Raw genomic sequence first — 15077 nt, 5'->3', positions numbered from 1 at the left:
ATTTAAGATGAAGGAAATGTATTGTCATCAGAAGACTATTTTTTTCCATTGAAATTGGTTTTCTTATAGAGTTATTTGCATTGTTTTTATCTTATCTAAACTGAGCTATCCCTGCCCCCTTCTGCCAAGAGTAATTTTATCCCCATAAGACTAAGCCTTATGTATCATGGAAAGTGTCACCGACCATATTTTCAGGAGTTGAAAAACCTAAGGGATTGTAAGATAAAATTGACAGTAGTAAAGAAGAACCCATGATGCAGTTGGCCCCTTTATCTCCACTTGGTTTTCTATTTGTTAACTAAAAATATTTTATTTTTCAAGCATTCCCGACTTTGCTTTCCTTTGCTATCCTCACCCTACACACCATCACAAGTAGACTTCAGTCTGTTGATCTGCTTCCTCCAGGTGAGCAATTTCTTCGTCTGCTAGCTTTCTTCTCTGTGACTCTCTTGTTAGACAATGGCACTCTTGACTATACATTTGCTAGGCAGAACTTGTAGACTACTTTTTTAAAGGACAAAATGTAGTAAGTCATTTTACTTCCTTATCTCTACAGTCATGCTGTTCATATCTCAGGAAAAACAATGCAGTTATGTGGTTTTAAACAAGATTCTAAATATTCATTTAATTTGAGGTTTTTCATATTTATTAAGTGGGCCTATGTTGGACAATTCTTAATGAGTTCTGTAAAACATTCTGCCACTTACACTAATTGACTTTGAAGATAATATGAGAAATGTTAAGGAGAGATTGATGGAATAGGGAGTGGACTGGTTCAGAAAAGAGGCACTTGATGATAGAAGTTGTAGCGGGGAGAGCAAGCTGCTTGGTTGTTGGAGTCTGAAGAACTGTCTCAGCTGAGAAACTGGACCTCAAATTCTTCTTTCTGATTGGACAGCCAATCCTACATTGTATTAGATAAGAGCTACTTTGTAGAAATATATGAAAGACTGATTTACACTTTATTCTTAAAGTTCTTTACATAATGCCTTGTAAAACTTTTTAAAAGGAGGGCAGGGCCAACTTTCCATAAATGTCAATAGCTACTGAAGCCCAATGTTAAAATAAATTTTTACCGTTATACTCTAATCTCTAAGTATGTCTTGGATATGATTTGGATAATCTGGGAAGGGACATTAACATTTGAAATAACTGAATGAAGTGAAAAGTAGGAACTAGTAATTCTATATCAGAAAAAAGTTAGCTCACCATATCCTGTTTTCAATGTGTATTTTCATATTGTCAATGTCTGAATCATCTGAATGCTTTTGAGATGTTTAATTGATTTCTGAGTAGTTTGCTACTTATATGAAGAAACTTAAAGATCAGAGAAAATAATTGTATCTGATTGTTGCTATGTGCAAAGCCCATCGTTGTAAATTACAGCATCGAAGTGACATTATGCTTGTGTTACTTTGTTAATGCAAGGAAAAGAGAGGAGATATACCACTTCTTGTGTGGAAATGAATGGATATGGGGGGAAAAAAGAGAAGAAAAGAACTTAGGAAAGTTACAGTTGTCTCTGGTTTTGGGGTGATGAGAAACTTGAGAGCACAAACGTGTTCATATGCACATCACACAAAATTTTACTTGTTTTCCTTAAATAAATACTCTCACATAGACTAAATATTTCACATCAAATCTTTTAAAAATATTTATTTATTTTTATTGCAAAGTGAGATATACAGAGAGGAGAGACAGAGAGAAAGATCTTCTCTCCGATGATTCGCAATACCGGTATTGTGCCAATCCGAAGCAGGGGCCAGGAGTTCTTCTGGATCTCCCATGCAGGTGCAGGGTCCCAAGACTTTGGGCAGGCCTCCACTGCTTTTCCAGGCCACAAGCAAGGAGCTAAATGGGAAGCAGGGCCGCCGGGATTAGAGCAGGCGACCACATGGGATCCTGGCGCGTTCAAGGTGAGGACTTTAGTCGCTAGGCCACGCCGCCGGGCCCATCACATCAAATTTTAATCAGTTAAGAAGAATAGTTATATTTTTAAGTTCTTCAAAAATTGAATTTTAAAATTTCACGTATTGCGTATGCTAATTCATTGTTTTAGTTTTTCAACATAAATTTTATGCATTATTTCATATGCTCTGAAATATGTTTGTCTTGATCTGCCATATATATTTGCCTCTCATGCAACAAAGTGTTCACTGGTATGTCAACACATATGAACACTTATGCTTGTTTAAATTCATTAATTGATTAATTAATTAAATTCATTAATTGATTCATTCATTCATTAATTGAATATGGAGACAGGTAGAAGAATGTTATCCATCGGTTCATTTGCTAAATGCCTTCAACAAGACTCGGCTGTGCAGAAGTCGGGAGCCCAGAACACAATCCCCAGTACTGTAGGAGAGTGGCAGTCACTGCTGACTCCCAGGACTTGAATTAATAGGAAGTTAGAATCAGTAGTCAGAATTAGAAATCCAACACAGTCACTCTGATGCCGGATGCAGCATCATAACTGGTCTACTTCTACACCCTTGCCTAGCCATGGTCATTTACCATCATGAAACATGGCGCTGGGTAACGACTGTGTCCGAGTGCCAGGCAAAACAGAAGATGTTAGCAGCTAGATTAAATCTTGCTTTTACATTCAATAAATAATTCTAGGAATTTTTTGCCATTAGTCTCAGAATTTTCCATTCATTCCCACCGGACACCAGATTTCTGTTTTCTATCACAGGTACAAAGGTGCATTTCCTAAGTTCATGCAAACTTGTTTTTTTTTAGTTGCATTTCTTTTGTGACAATTGTGTCATGCGCTTGATGTAATTCTGTCATCACCAGACTTTTCTTTTATCACTTAAAATAACAAGATAATCAAGTAGGTGAAACTCCCACGTATTTTCTATCGTCACATATGTTGTAATAAACTCTTTGATTCAGAATATAACTATTAACAATTACTAATTTTGCCCTACATTTCGGCACATGATGATTATTATAATTGAATTATATTATACATAATATTATCATTTTATAGTTAGAAAATAACATGAATAACTGTATCTTTCAATATTTACTTAAATCATTATCTCTCAAATTGATGCTTTTTATAGATATTATTCTTGTGTTTTATAAATAATAAGCAGGCCAATGCATTATAAATTTAAGAATGTTTCTTTAAATGTATTCTGTTCCTCAGTGGATACTGGGTTTTAGTTCTGGACAATTTTAAATCTAAGAAGTAACTGGTGTGAATCTGCTAAATTGTTTCCTGCAAGTTCAATATTAGTTTGACATACAGACTCAGTGGATTCTGGGTTTTAGTTCTGGACAATTTTAAATCTAAGAAGTAACTGGTGTGAATCTGCTAAATTGTTTCCTGCAAGTTCAATATTAGTTTGATATACAAATTCAAACTACTCTCTCGTTTGTTTAGATTTTGTGATGTCAACTATGTGTCTGATAGAAGTTGCTACTTCTCTAAATGACACTGTTTCAAAAGGAATTTTAAGTTCAGCCAGAATATTGCTGCCATGTTCTTAAAACATTATACAGATTTGTTGTGAAAGCAAATATACGAATTTGACATGTTGGATTTTAAGTTTAGTTTCTTCTTAACAACAAAACTACCCACAGAATTTATTCAGGACCGATTATGGGAGGGCTTTGAACATCAAACTGAGTAGTTCATATTACGTCTCTTTTCAACTGTGACCACAGGAATTGTTAAACAGCTTCTTGAAAATAGCTTTGGCAGCAACAAAATTCTAAATTCCAGCACATGTACTTTTAAAGGGAAAATGTCAAACATAGTCTGGTTAAATCACAGAAGGTTGCCTTGATGGGCTCTGCTTGTTGTTCCTGTATGAAATTTTTAGATTAGGATTAGATTACAAGATATTTTTTCTTTCTCTGTTATTATTATTCATGAGTAATGCACTTGACTTTTGCAAATTATTGCTTGCTCTGAGTCAGGTTGATCAACAATTAAACCACAAAATACATGACCCACTATTTTTTTTTAAGATTTTTGGAGAGAGAGAGAGAGAGAGAGAGAGAGAGAGAGTGTGTGTGTGTTACCATCTGCTGGTTAGCTCTCCAAATAGCCACTATAGCCAGTCCTAACCAACTAGGACCTTCATCCGAGTCTCCCATGTGGTGACAGGGGTGTAAAGATGTGGGAACATCTTCCACTGCATTTTTTAGCACATTTACAGAGAACTAGATCATAAGTGAAGCACTTGAGACTGTAACCTGTGTCCTTACAGGATGCCTATGTTGCAAGCAATTTTTTAATTTGTCACTCCAAAATAAACCCCCAAAATTATTATAAACATCACTCTAGGCACCTTCTTCCATATAGGCTGTTATATATGAGGAACAGTTAGCAAGGGTTTTTTTTTAATATTTATTTTTGTTAAGGCAGATTTATAGAGACAAGGAGAGACAAAGATCTTCCATCTGATGGTTTACTTCCTAGTGGCTGCAATAGCCCCTGCTGAGGCAATTCAAAGCCAGGAGCCTCCTCTGGGTCTTCCATGTGAGTGGGTGCAGGAACCCAAGGCTTTGGGACATCCTCTACTGCTTTCATGGGTCTCAAAAAGGGAACTGAAAGGGAAGTGGAACAACCAGGATATGAATCAATGACCATATGGGATCTTGGCAATCCACCGCGAGGATTTAACCTTTGAGCCATCGTGTCAATCCCAGTTTTCAACACTTTAAAACTACATATTTAAGTGTGTGTGTAATTCAGAGCTGGTCTTTCCGGGTGACTCTTCTGACCCTTAGTTTGATGCAATACCAAGATAATCCAGGTTGGTGAATCTCTTTTCTGTGTCTGAGATTCCTGAACACATTTCCCAATTTCTTCATTTCATAAGCATTTAAACAATTGTAACTTGAAAAAATTGTGATGACTCTGCCAGGGAAAGCCATTACAAGAATGGTTTCTGTATATTTACTCTGGATCATGGATATGGAATACATTGATTTTGCTTTAATTCTTGAGATGACCCAATTATCATGGATGAAAAAGATAAAAAATCACGATATCCCATTAAACATATAGCACATTTGCAAGTAATATAAAAATGGCTTTAGAGGAATAATTCTAAGAATAGCTTTTTATTTGAAATATCAATGATCTTTCCTTTGCTTCTCTCTTTTTCTCTGTTTAGATACATATTATCTAGAGTAACAGTAGTATTAATAGTATTGATTTCAATAGGTTGGTAGTAAGGGCTTTTGTTGGAGTTAGATCAAGACAAATTTATATGGTTTTGTATACTTTATTCTACGGTTAGTTTTCAATTTGAATAGCTCTCTCAAAAATAGTATACTTCACAGGATGCATTTTTCTACAAATTCAAATATATATTTTCATGAATATGTAGAAATGTGTGTGTGTGTATACTTGTATACATCCTAAATGAAAACATTAAGTTTTGGTTTACTATTAAAATTTTTGTCTTCAAATTGTTTCTAGGTAAGTGATTTTGGTTGGAGTCATTTATGGAGAAGTACAGTTTCATAGATATTCCTACCATTTTAAATCTTAAAATATAACTTTATTCCTTCAAACATGTTATTTTTGAAAATGCTGATTTCTGCAAGGTATTCATCTTTTCAATTAGAACCTTGTCTACCTAATGCAAGGCAAAATTAGAAACTTTTTTTCTACCCCTGAGTGAAATTCTGAGGGTTTCACAAATGGTTTCTGAAGTCTGGAATACCATTGTAAATATTAGTATATTAAAATTTATTAAAAATCTTTCTGTTCAATTGGATACTCCTGTATCCTACCTACTGGTAGGCATTAATTGCTAAATAATAAGAAGGTGAGAATTGGTTGCTTTGAATGTACTGTAGTCTATTTTCTGGGAATGCTGAAAAATGACACTTCATTCTGTTTACTTGTTTCTAGCAATCAAAAACAATAAAGTGCTAGAAATAAGATGAACTGTGGGAATTAAACTGGTAAATAGATGTATATCCCAACAGAGATCAACAGCAGACATGAGAGAAAAACACTAGTAAAACTGTCTTGCTCGCTTCTTGCAAAGAGTTTGGCTTAATAGCATGTTTTTATTGACCTCCCTTACAGGATTACCACTTTGCTAGGAAGATGTCTTGCATCTTAGATGAATTCCTGCATGTCATCAAAGATGCTGCCATTATCAGAGGCGGGGTTAGCCCAGAGTCAATAAAGTCACTATAAAGACAATATCCTCCCTGAAGAAAAGAAATAGCAACAGATTTAAGTGGTCTTTGGGCTGAAAATCCCAGTATAATTTAAGTTGCTAGATTTTTAAATTTTACTAACTACTGCATGCCAGAACATAGTTTTCCACAGCATATAGATCAGGTTCTCTTTGAAGCTTTATTTACCCTTTCAATATGCTAATATGAAGGACTTTTAATTAATTCATATGTTAATGATACATGTCAGATTAAGTATAATATACATATGCGATTAACATAAAAAGGGTATAAGCATCTCATTTGATGCAACGACACAGTAAAAAAAATAAAGCACAAAGAAGAATTCTAAGAGATAAGAAACTGAACAGGTGCTGAGGTATTCGTTTTCAGGATGCTCATTGTTTCCTATAATTTAAAATTGTAAAGAGGTGATCTCTTAAATGTAGTTTTAGCATTCAATATTCAAGAAAAATGTCACTGGCTGAAGAAATTCTCTAAAGTAGGACTATTTTGAGTCCACGATTAAGTGGCGTCTACTCATATATCAATCAGGACCTCTTTCCCTTGAAACTTAAAGTAGTAATCAATATGAAGAAGAAATTTTGGATTTTATTTACATATAATATTTAATAGATACACTATTATGTAAAATGAAGTATATATCATAGCAACAGAGTGCCATTATAGGCAGTATTATATAGTCCCTGGTAACACTCTGAAAAAAAAGACATTGCAGACTCACACATAAATGATTCTGAATTGAAACTTTGTAATGAGTGATTATTCCTATTGCAGATTTTAAATAATACACCTTTCAAATTTAACCTTCTTTTACATCAATCATAGCACTTATTGCAGTCTGAGAATTTTATGTTTGTATTCTGTGTTTACAAGTGGCAGAACACTAAATACTATAACTTGGCATGTAGCTACTCCACAGTTATTACACAAATGAAACAAATCGATTTTAAAAAATAACAAGGGTTATAGAGGAGTCCTAGAGTATAAAATTTAATGGTTAAGTCAAGACATCTTCAGTCAAAATAATGCTGCCTATTTGGAGAAAAATTCAGGAATTTCTTTATTTTATTTATTTCATTGATAAGGAGTTTTGATTTGTAAACATCATTGAGATTCAACCTTTGCCTTATTTCTTGTCATTTTCTGCTTTGTTGAAGTATTTCTCATTTCTTTCCTAAATACAGAAAAGTTCTCTATTATTCACAACTTTTCCTTTTATGGTCCTTTCAATATTCTTTAATCTTTCAGATATATGATCTTATGCAATATCATGGTAGGTTAATAAAAACAGGAAATGAAAGAAAGAGGAACCAAAAGACAAAGTGTGGAAAGAAAGAAATGTTTTTCAAATTCAGTTGTAAAAGGCGGGGTTTAGGTTGGTAAATAAAAATGCCAATTGAAATTTTTATTTAATTTAGGAGAGTTAGGACGGGATTTAAGCTGAAAGACAAATTGTGGACTGTAATGCCAGCATCAGTGAATCATGGTCGCACCTTATCGGAATATGCGCATCAGGATCCAAACTTTAGAATATCTGTTTTCAGTATTAACATTTATTTGAAAATTCTTTACATTTTATCACAGTTTTTTAAATCTGTAAATGTCAGAATTTTCTATCCAAGCATCCAAAAAACATGTAAGAATAAGTTATTAAATTACAGCCCAATTTTTTGCTGTGTTGTTTGTTTATTCATTCAGAAATGTTCCATTTTTCTTCTGATCCTAGCTGTTTTCCCTGATATTGTTATTTCATTTTTGGGTTTACAGCACCAAGTCTTGACCTCTACAGCTGGTATCTCATTCTACTGTGAAAAGCACTTCCTTTTCTGATATTTGTTTCTCTTTTTAATCCCTCCACTTGAGCACCCTCCCCTACTTTCCAAGTTGTTGAAATTCCATTAATAATTTAAATAATCCATAAAGCACCCACCTCTTGCATAGTCTTTCATAACGTTGCAATGTAAGCTTTTCTTTGCATCTTTGTTGCTTAACATTGATGTGATATAGTTCAAGTGTAACTGCATATGAAATTTCTTCTGTGCTGTCTTCAAAACTGGTTTCTAAGTTTCCACTGCAAGTTTTAATGAACTTTTTGATGAACAGATACAATGTTACAAGTTGGGAAAACGATAAGCCTGCCAATACCTAGGTTTATTTACCACAATCCTCTGCCTGACAGAGTGCCTGTCATACAGCATTCTATTATAGATGTTTCTTTTCATCAATTCTAATACCTAGGCACAAAGGAGGTAATTAATGCATTTTTTGCATGTGAATTACTGAGTAAAAGCTCTTGAAATAACTACTGAATTACACACATGTATTATTCCCATAGAATCTAAGCTGTTATTACTCTGTGGAGACCCTGATTTGTATTGCTTTTCCTTGAGAGGGTCTGTCAAAGTCATTTTTCATAAAGGAAACAAACACCTTGCCCCATTGGTATAGGATTCAGCATTAGAGCCAGTTCTCTTCAGGATACAGGGAGAAGACAGCTCTGTTTAGCCGCGCTTTCACTTCCAAGCATCTGTTGCTGCCCCCAGGTGATGGTTGTGCCTACAAATAGGATTGAGGAAAGGGATGAACTAAATTTTAAATGTTAGTCTCAGAGCAATATGCCGTGGGGCACAATTATGTGGGCTGTAAATTTCCTGTGAATGCTTTAGATTCTTATTGTTTTATATTCCTAAGACTTTTGTATCAAATTCCCTCATACTTAATATAAATATAATTTCAATGTCTCTTAAATTTTCTTCAATTCACAGCTTTATTTATGTGTTGTCAATAAAATACCAGAAAATTCCACGCTGGTAGATGTTGTACTATATCCAACGGGTTGCACTTAAAACTATCCCTGAAGGTGTGCAGGTGCTTTGAATAGTAAGTGAAAATGCTCCAAATAGTTCCAAATACCCAGCTGTTATTGGATTCACCGTAACATGATATAGGCCAGTGGTTTCTGGTGTCTGAATGCAGCCGTGGTAATAGGTTCAGAAACATTGTGCAATGCAGGTGCACGCTAGAAGATCAGTACTTCAAGGCAGACGTGATTTGATTATTTGATGATATTATAATAACTTCTTCAAAAATGTTCTATCTGCCTATCAAAAACAGATAGAACAACATTTCACAATGAAAGTAATATCTGAAAACTTGGTTGGCATTGAATTCACCTTCATTTATATATATTCATATGTGTTTAGTTATGCATATCATTTAATTTTTGTTGTATGATCTGTATTCCTAAATTATGATTCCTTGTAGCTGATCATTAGGAAGTCCAAAACTGCAGTCTTAAGAAATAAAGGAATTGTAACAGAATACATACCTCTTGAGATAAGAATAAATAAAAACAGTGAAGTGTATCTTACATCCTTGTGTCTGTATGTCAGTTAGAGTACCCAATTAGTACAACAACATAAATACCTGTGCTTCTATGGGTTACATGAGAAATTCACTGAAATAAAAGAATTATGACTTAATAAAGCTATTGATTCTCTCATGTCATATTTTTTCTTTCCTAAATCTGTTTTCTCTTGCATAAAGAATACAAAATATGTTTAAAAAGAGTGCTGAAACGAAGCCTGCTTGTTATTGTGAAGGATTGTAGGGGGAAATCTGCATATGATGAAATTGTAACAATAGAATACTCCTCCGTTTTAATTTTGATACCCGAAGAAAGTGTATTGAGATAGTTTGTTTTTCCTGCAATATTAGCAATGATATTGAAAGTGAATTTTTTTACTTCTCTCCTGGGCAGAATGAAATAAGCCAGAAGGTGTATTTTTAACTTTTAGACAGTAAATGGGACATAGAAGTCATAAATGGAATTAATGAGCACAGCTTGTTAAGATGCCATTTGTACGAAATGAGTCATCCTGCACCATAGCTGGTATAACAGTTTATAGAATGGCAAGAGGAAAAAGTGAATAATCAATCATCACAGACAAAAAAAAAAAGAAGGCACCATTTATGTTAGAGACATGTCACTTCAAGATGTTGTCAGTTATACAAACTTACTGGGAGAAAAATCCGTTTTATTTGATGTTTATTGCACTGTATTCTGGCAAAATTTCTATTTTAGCATTGATATTCTTGATAATATTAGGATGTATTGAGATAAATCATAGTTTTTTGAATACATAGAAATGTGTGCAAGTGTTGTGTTTAATTGCATATTGCTGATGAAAGAAATGTGATACTTAATAAGAGGTTGTTACACCACTGAAACCACTCAGCCAAAAGCTGCTGCAAAAGAGCTAGCATTGACAGATCCCGGTTTTCTTGGTGGCCAGGTGAAGAGACATTTATTAGATCCTATGGAATTAATCTGCAGGCCCCCAGTGCCACACAGAAATAGAAATGGATTCCTGCTGTCTGTATTTTCTTTTTTTTTTTAAGATTTATTTTATTTTTATTGGAAAGATATATATACAGAGAGGAGGAGAGACAGGAAGATTTTCCATCCGATGATTCACTCCCCAAGCGGCCGCAACGGCTGCAGGTGCGCCAGTCCGAAACCAGGAGCTCTTCCAGGTCTGTCACGCAGATGCAGGATCCCAAGGCTTTGGGCCGGCCTCAACTGCTTTCTCAGGCCACAAACAGGGAGCTGGATGGGAAGTGGAGCTGCTGGGATTAGAATTGGCGCCCATATGGGATCTCAGCATGTTCAAGGCGAGGACTTTAGCCACTAGGCTATCGCTCCAGGCCCTCTGTCTACATTTTCGAACAGCTAGTTAGGTATTGTAAAAGCTTATGAGAGTGAAAGGAGGTAATTCACAAATATATAAAAAAAATGGGAGTAAAGATTTGGCCTCGCTTTATAGAACTGTCTACTTGGAAACAACTCTTTAATTAAGATGCTGTTGAAAGAAGCATTTAAACCCAAGGTACCATTAGAATACTACTGTTCCTGCTTAATACTGTTTATGAAACAAATAAAAATTGTTGCGACAATCATAAAACACAGAATATTTTCTCTTAACTACTCTTCTCCCATGGTCACAACACCTTAGAACTTCTCCATTGATGCCCTTGATTTATGCAATTTGATTTTGGAATTTCCATGCAAAAGGCTTTTTCACTATTGAAACAGTAAATCAGAAGCAAATGCCACATAGGATTCTGAAAGTTTTAGATGAAACTATATGCTTTTTTTCTCAGGCACACATAAGTGAGTCCTGAGGCAACGGGTAAGTTTGAAACTAAATGGCAAAAATCTCACAAATCTTGCTCTAAGTTAAGGTTAGAGCTTAGGCCTAGTTTTAGTTGCCTTAGCTTTCTGTTTGGGTGGTGTTTTAAAACGTTTTGAAGACTGAATAAATAAGTTTAAACTTCTCACTTGTGATACATACCTTCCTGGGAACAAAACGCAATAAAGAGGTAGAGGCACTCTAAGAAAATTGAAGATGTATCCTTTTTTGTTTACTCCACAAAATCGAGTGGTACAAGTTTCCTCTGAATTTTCCAAGGTACATATTTTTTACATAAACCCAATTAATTTCTGTTAATTCTTCCTGATTTAAGAAATGTTTTCCTTCAAATTTAAGTCTTTCACATGGCAAATTTTGACATCCTCACTGATTGAAATGCTTTTACATGTCTAATGACGAGTTAACATTATTGTGAAAATCACACTGTACAAGTTAAATTATGGTAAATTTTGAGGAATACTATTAAAATACAATAATTTGAGTGCAGCTAAGCATATTGTTACTCAAATACACAGAATTTAGGAAAAGTTCTTTGGCAGGATAGTTTCTTTCAAAACATATTTTCACACAAATTGATACCCTGCTTGATATCCAAAAGCTTGAGTAGTTTAACTTCTGATAGGAAAGGAGAAATTTCAGGTAAATCAGCAATTTAGAATTTGCATGTTGCGAGTATCTTTATGTCCAAATCAATTCTAATTACATAAAATTTTGAAATCAGAACTAAAGCTCTTGATCTAATCACATGTTTTATGTCCATGATTGTAGGACAAGATAAAAAATGCTATTTATTGGTAATTTTAAGTCTAAATTTATGCTGCATATGCACATAAATGTGTATTTTTATTTACTTATTTAAAAAAATTACTTGAAAAGCAAAATGAAAGAGTTTCCATTTTTTGCTTCTTCTGCACATGCTCACAGTCTCCAGGGTTGGGCCTGGCTAAAGTCAGGATTCCTGAACTCAGTCTCTGTCTGCTTGGAGGAATATGACATGCTGCTACTTTTTTTTTTTATTAAAATAACGAAACATTATTTTAGTTACTAGATGGAATTCCTTTTACTAAAAGTAGAAATTTTCTTTTAAGCCACCTGTATTCTTCTTGTGGAAAATATTAGGAATTAATATCCCGAAATTCACTGGCTGTCATGTTAAGATTTAGAGGAGGCAATATTTAGGAAAAAGCTCAATGCTACAGCATACATAACAAAAACTTGTGTGTGTGTGTGTGTGGCTGATTGTGAAGCTGATCTGCAAGTACTATTGTCATTTGATTATATTATTAGCAATGATATTGCATGATCATTTTATGTTTTTTTTTCCTTTTTGGAGTGTGTATAATAATGTAACTATAGGAGTGAGGAAGATAATTATTAATACTAAAGACGCGCTCCATGTCACCTGATTGCAGCATATTTCACATAATTTTACATTCAAAACAGTAAATACTCTAAGTCCTCCCCCTATTTCTAACTTCCAACTATTGAATAGTTCCTTGTTTGCAGTGTAAACATATAGCTCTCTTAGCTTCTCGCTTGCATACCATTGGATTTCTTTCCATCTTTCTTGACAAGGGGAGACTTTTGTGAAAGGGTGATGATGTTGTGTTCAGGAAAGGTTGAAAATAAAATCAAAAGGGAAAAGTAAATATTGGATCAATTATTGTGCTTTAATTGTTTCTGTCCATGTTTTCCGAACTTGTTTTATGACACAAGTCTCTAATCTGTGCAAGTAATTACTATCAACAGCATTTGCTTCCTTTATTATTGGTATGGTTTATAGTTCAATGTATCCATTCTCATTTTCAGTGTCCCTAAGATACACTTAGATTGTCTACTTCTACAATAGTGGAGCAAGAGAAAATGTACTATTATTTATCAACATACCTCAATTATTAAGAGGTCTCTAAATGTATAGTAGAAGGTACAAGTAGCAGAATTCCTCCTGATGAAACTTAGCTTGTCTTAAACGCCTGCTTTATGGCAGTGTTTAACCCCTTCTTATCTTGTATTTCTCCCCCGTCCTCTTTTTCTTTTTTTCTCTTTCTCTGCTTTCACCCCATCAGTCCTCCAATTTCTTTTCCTTTCCCTTCCCTGTTCTTCCGTTTCCCTTTCCATCTTGTCTCCCTATTTTCTACCATACTCATTTTGTCTTTTTGTATATAGTCACTTGTGGTACATTACCTCTATCTTGTTTTCTGCATCTACCTACACATCTATCTACTTACATTTCTGTAGAAATGATTCCACTGTCCATAAATTCTCACTTGACTCTTACATTTGTAGTTCACTTTGTGCTCATAGGTTTTGCTGTTTGTACAAAGTATCCATTCGATTTTCTTCACTATCTCTGAACTGCTGCTATCAAAATTACAGTCTAATCACAAGGTGAATAGCTCCTAATGTTTCATAATCAATACTCAAAATTTCCTTCCTTGGGTGTGACATAAAGCAGTCAAGTTTAAAGCTGTGTATTTTCAGCTGCAAAGTGCAAACAATCATTTTATGTTGGTAGTTTCAAATTCAAGGTCAATTCACACTTTTGTACATCTGCATTATTCTGCCTCTTGCCTCTTAAATTCAGTTTGAATTCATTCAGTGCTGACTATCCAAGCAGTTGAAATGGAAGCCAGTCAATATTGGAAAATAAAATGATGTTGGCATATTTGAAAGGAAGCACATTGGTTATAAATGAATTAAGGTAAAATGTGCCTTTAAAAGATGCAAACGTTATCCAGTGAAATAGATTGTGAAGTCTTCTACTGTGATCTTGATTGATAAAATTGGTGGGATGAAATGATATTACTATCCCCAATGCCTAATGACAGATATAGATTGAGGTAATATTTGTGATTATCATGAAATATAGATTAAACAACTTAAGCCTGATTGTGAATTTTTCTGGCATTGTTTTGTTTTTTAGTCTCAGCTGTAATATGAATATTTTTTTAAAAAAAACTTCTTAGAAGATATTTTATGCCTCTCTGCGCTTGCTGTTGTTGTCATACAACAATGTTTCAAATCTTAGCATTTCTATCTGTGGTACATGGCTCACACTGAGACTGTTTTTTAGCATTCATGTCAGTTATATGTACTCAGTGGTGACTATTTCATATACCGAAAGGGTGATATTTATTTTAAAAATGAGAAAAATACGATGGAAACCAAATTTATATCTAACATTATGTAAGTGTACAAGACATATACTTTGAACTACTACAGCAACTTTGAGATGTTAAGACAGTTTTTATTGCTTCCTAGAAAAGTTTTGTAAGAAATTATTTAATTGGAAAACCATATGAGATAAAACAGGTGTGTGGTTTTGATCGGGAATTATATTTATGGGTTTTAAATAAAACTCATTTATGACTGAAAAGCAATTATGTAAATATAGTGATGATTTTAAACTTGGTATTCTTTGTTGTAAATATCTTCTATGTAGAGTTTTTTTTTCTTTGAACTGATACTGTAAGATTGTAGGGATCATCTAGTCTTAACTAAAAGACAACCTCAAGAAGTCTTAAATGCATAAGGAATTCTATTCCTTAAATTGTGAATACCTTCTGCTGAAAGTCCCAGATTTTATAGTGATCATTAAATGTAATGAGAACAAACGTTTGTAGAGGTAAGATGCAACAGGGGAGATGAGATTTAATGTCACACTTTAAAATGCTGGAG

General features: G+C 34.1%; 1 protein-coding gene across 3 annotated transcripts in view; it reads left to right on the top strand.

Moving 5' to 3' along the window:
* The window catches only part of PCDH17 (protocadherin 17), a 91356-nt gene that overhangs the window by 74525 nt on the left and 1754 nt on the right, over positions 1-15077 (top strand). The window lies entirely within an intron of this gene.

Source organism: Ochotona princeps, chromosome 12 (genome assembly GCF_030435755.1).
Source record: "Ochotona princeps isolate mOchPri1 chromosome 12, mOchPri1.hap1, whole genome shotgun sequence".
Taxonomy (NCBI): domain Eukaryota; kingdom Metazoa; phylum Chordata; class Mammalia; order Lagomorpha; family Ochotonidae; genus Ochotona; species Ochotona princeps.
The sequence above is the reverse complement of the archived record's forward strand: the minus strand, read 5'-3'. Positions and strand labels throughout refer to the sequence as shown.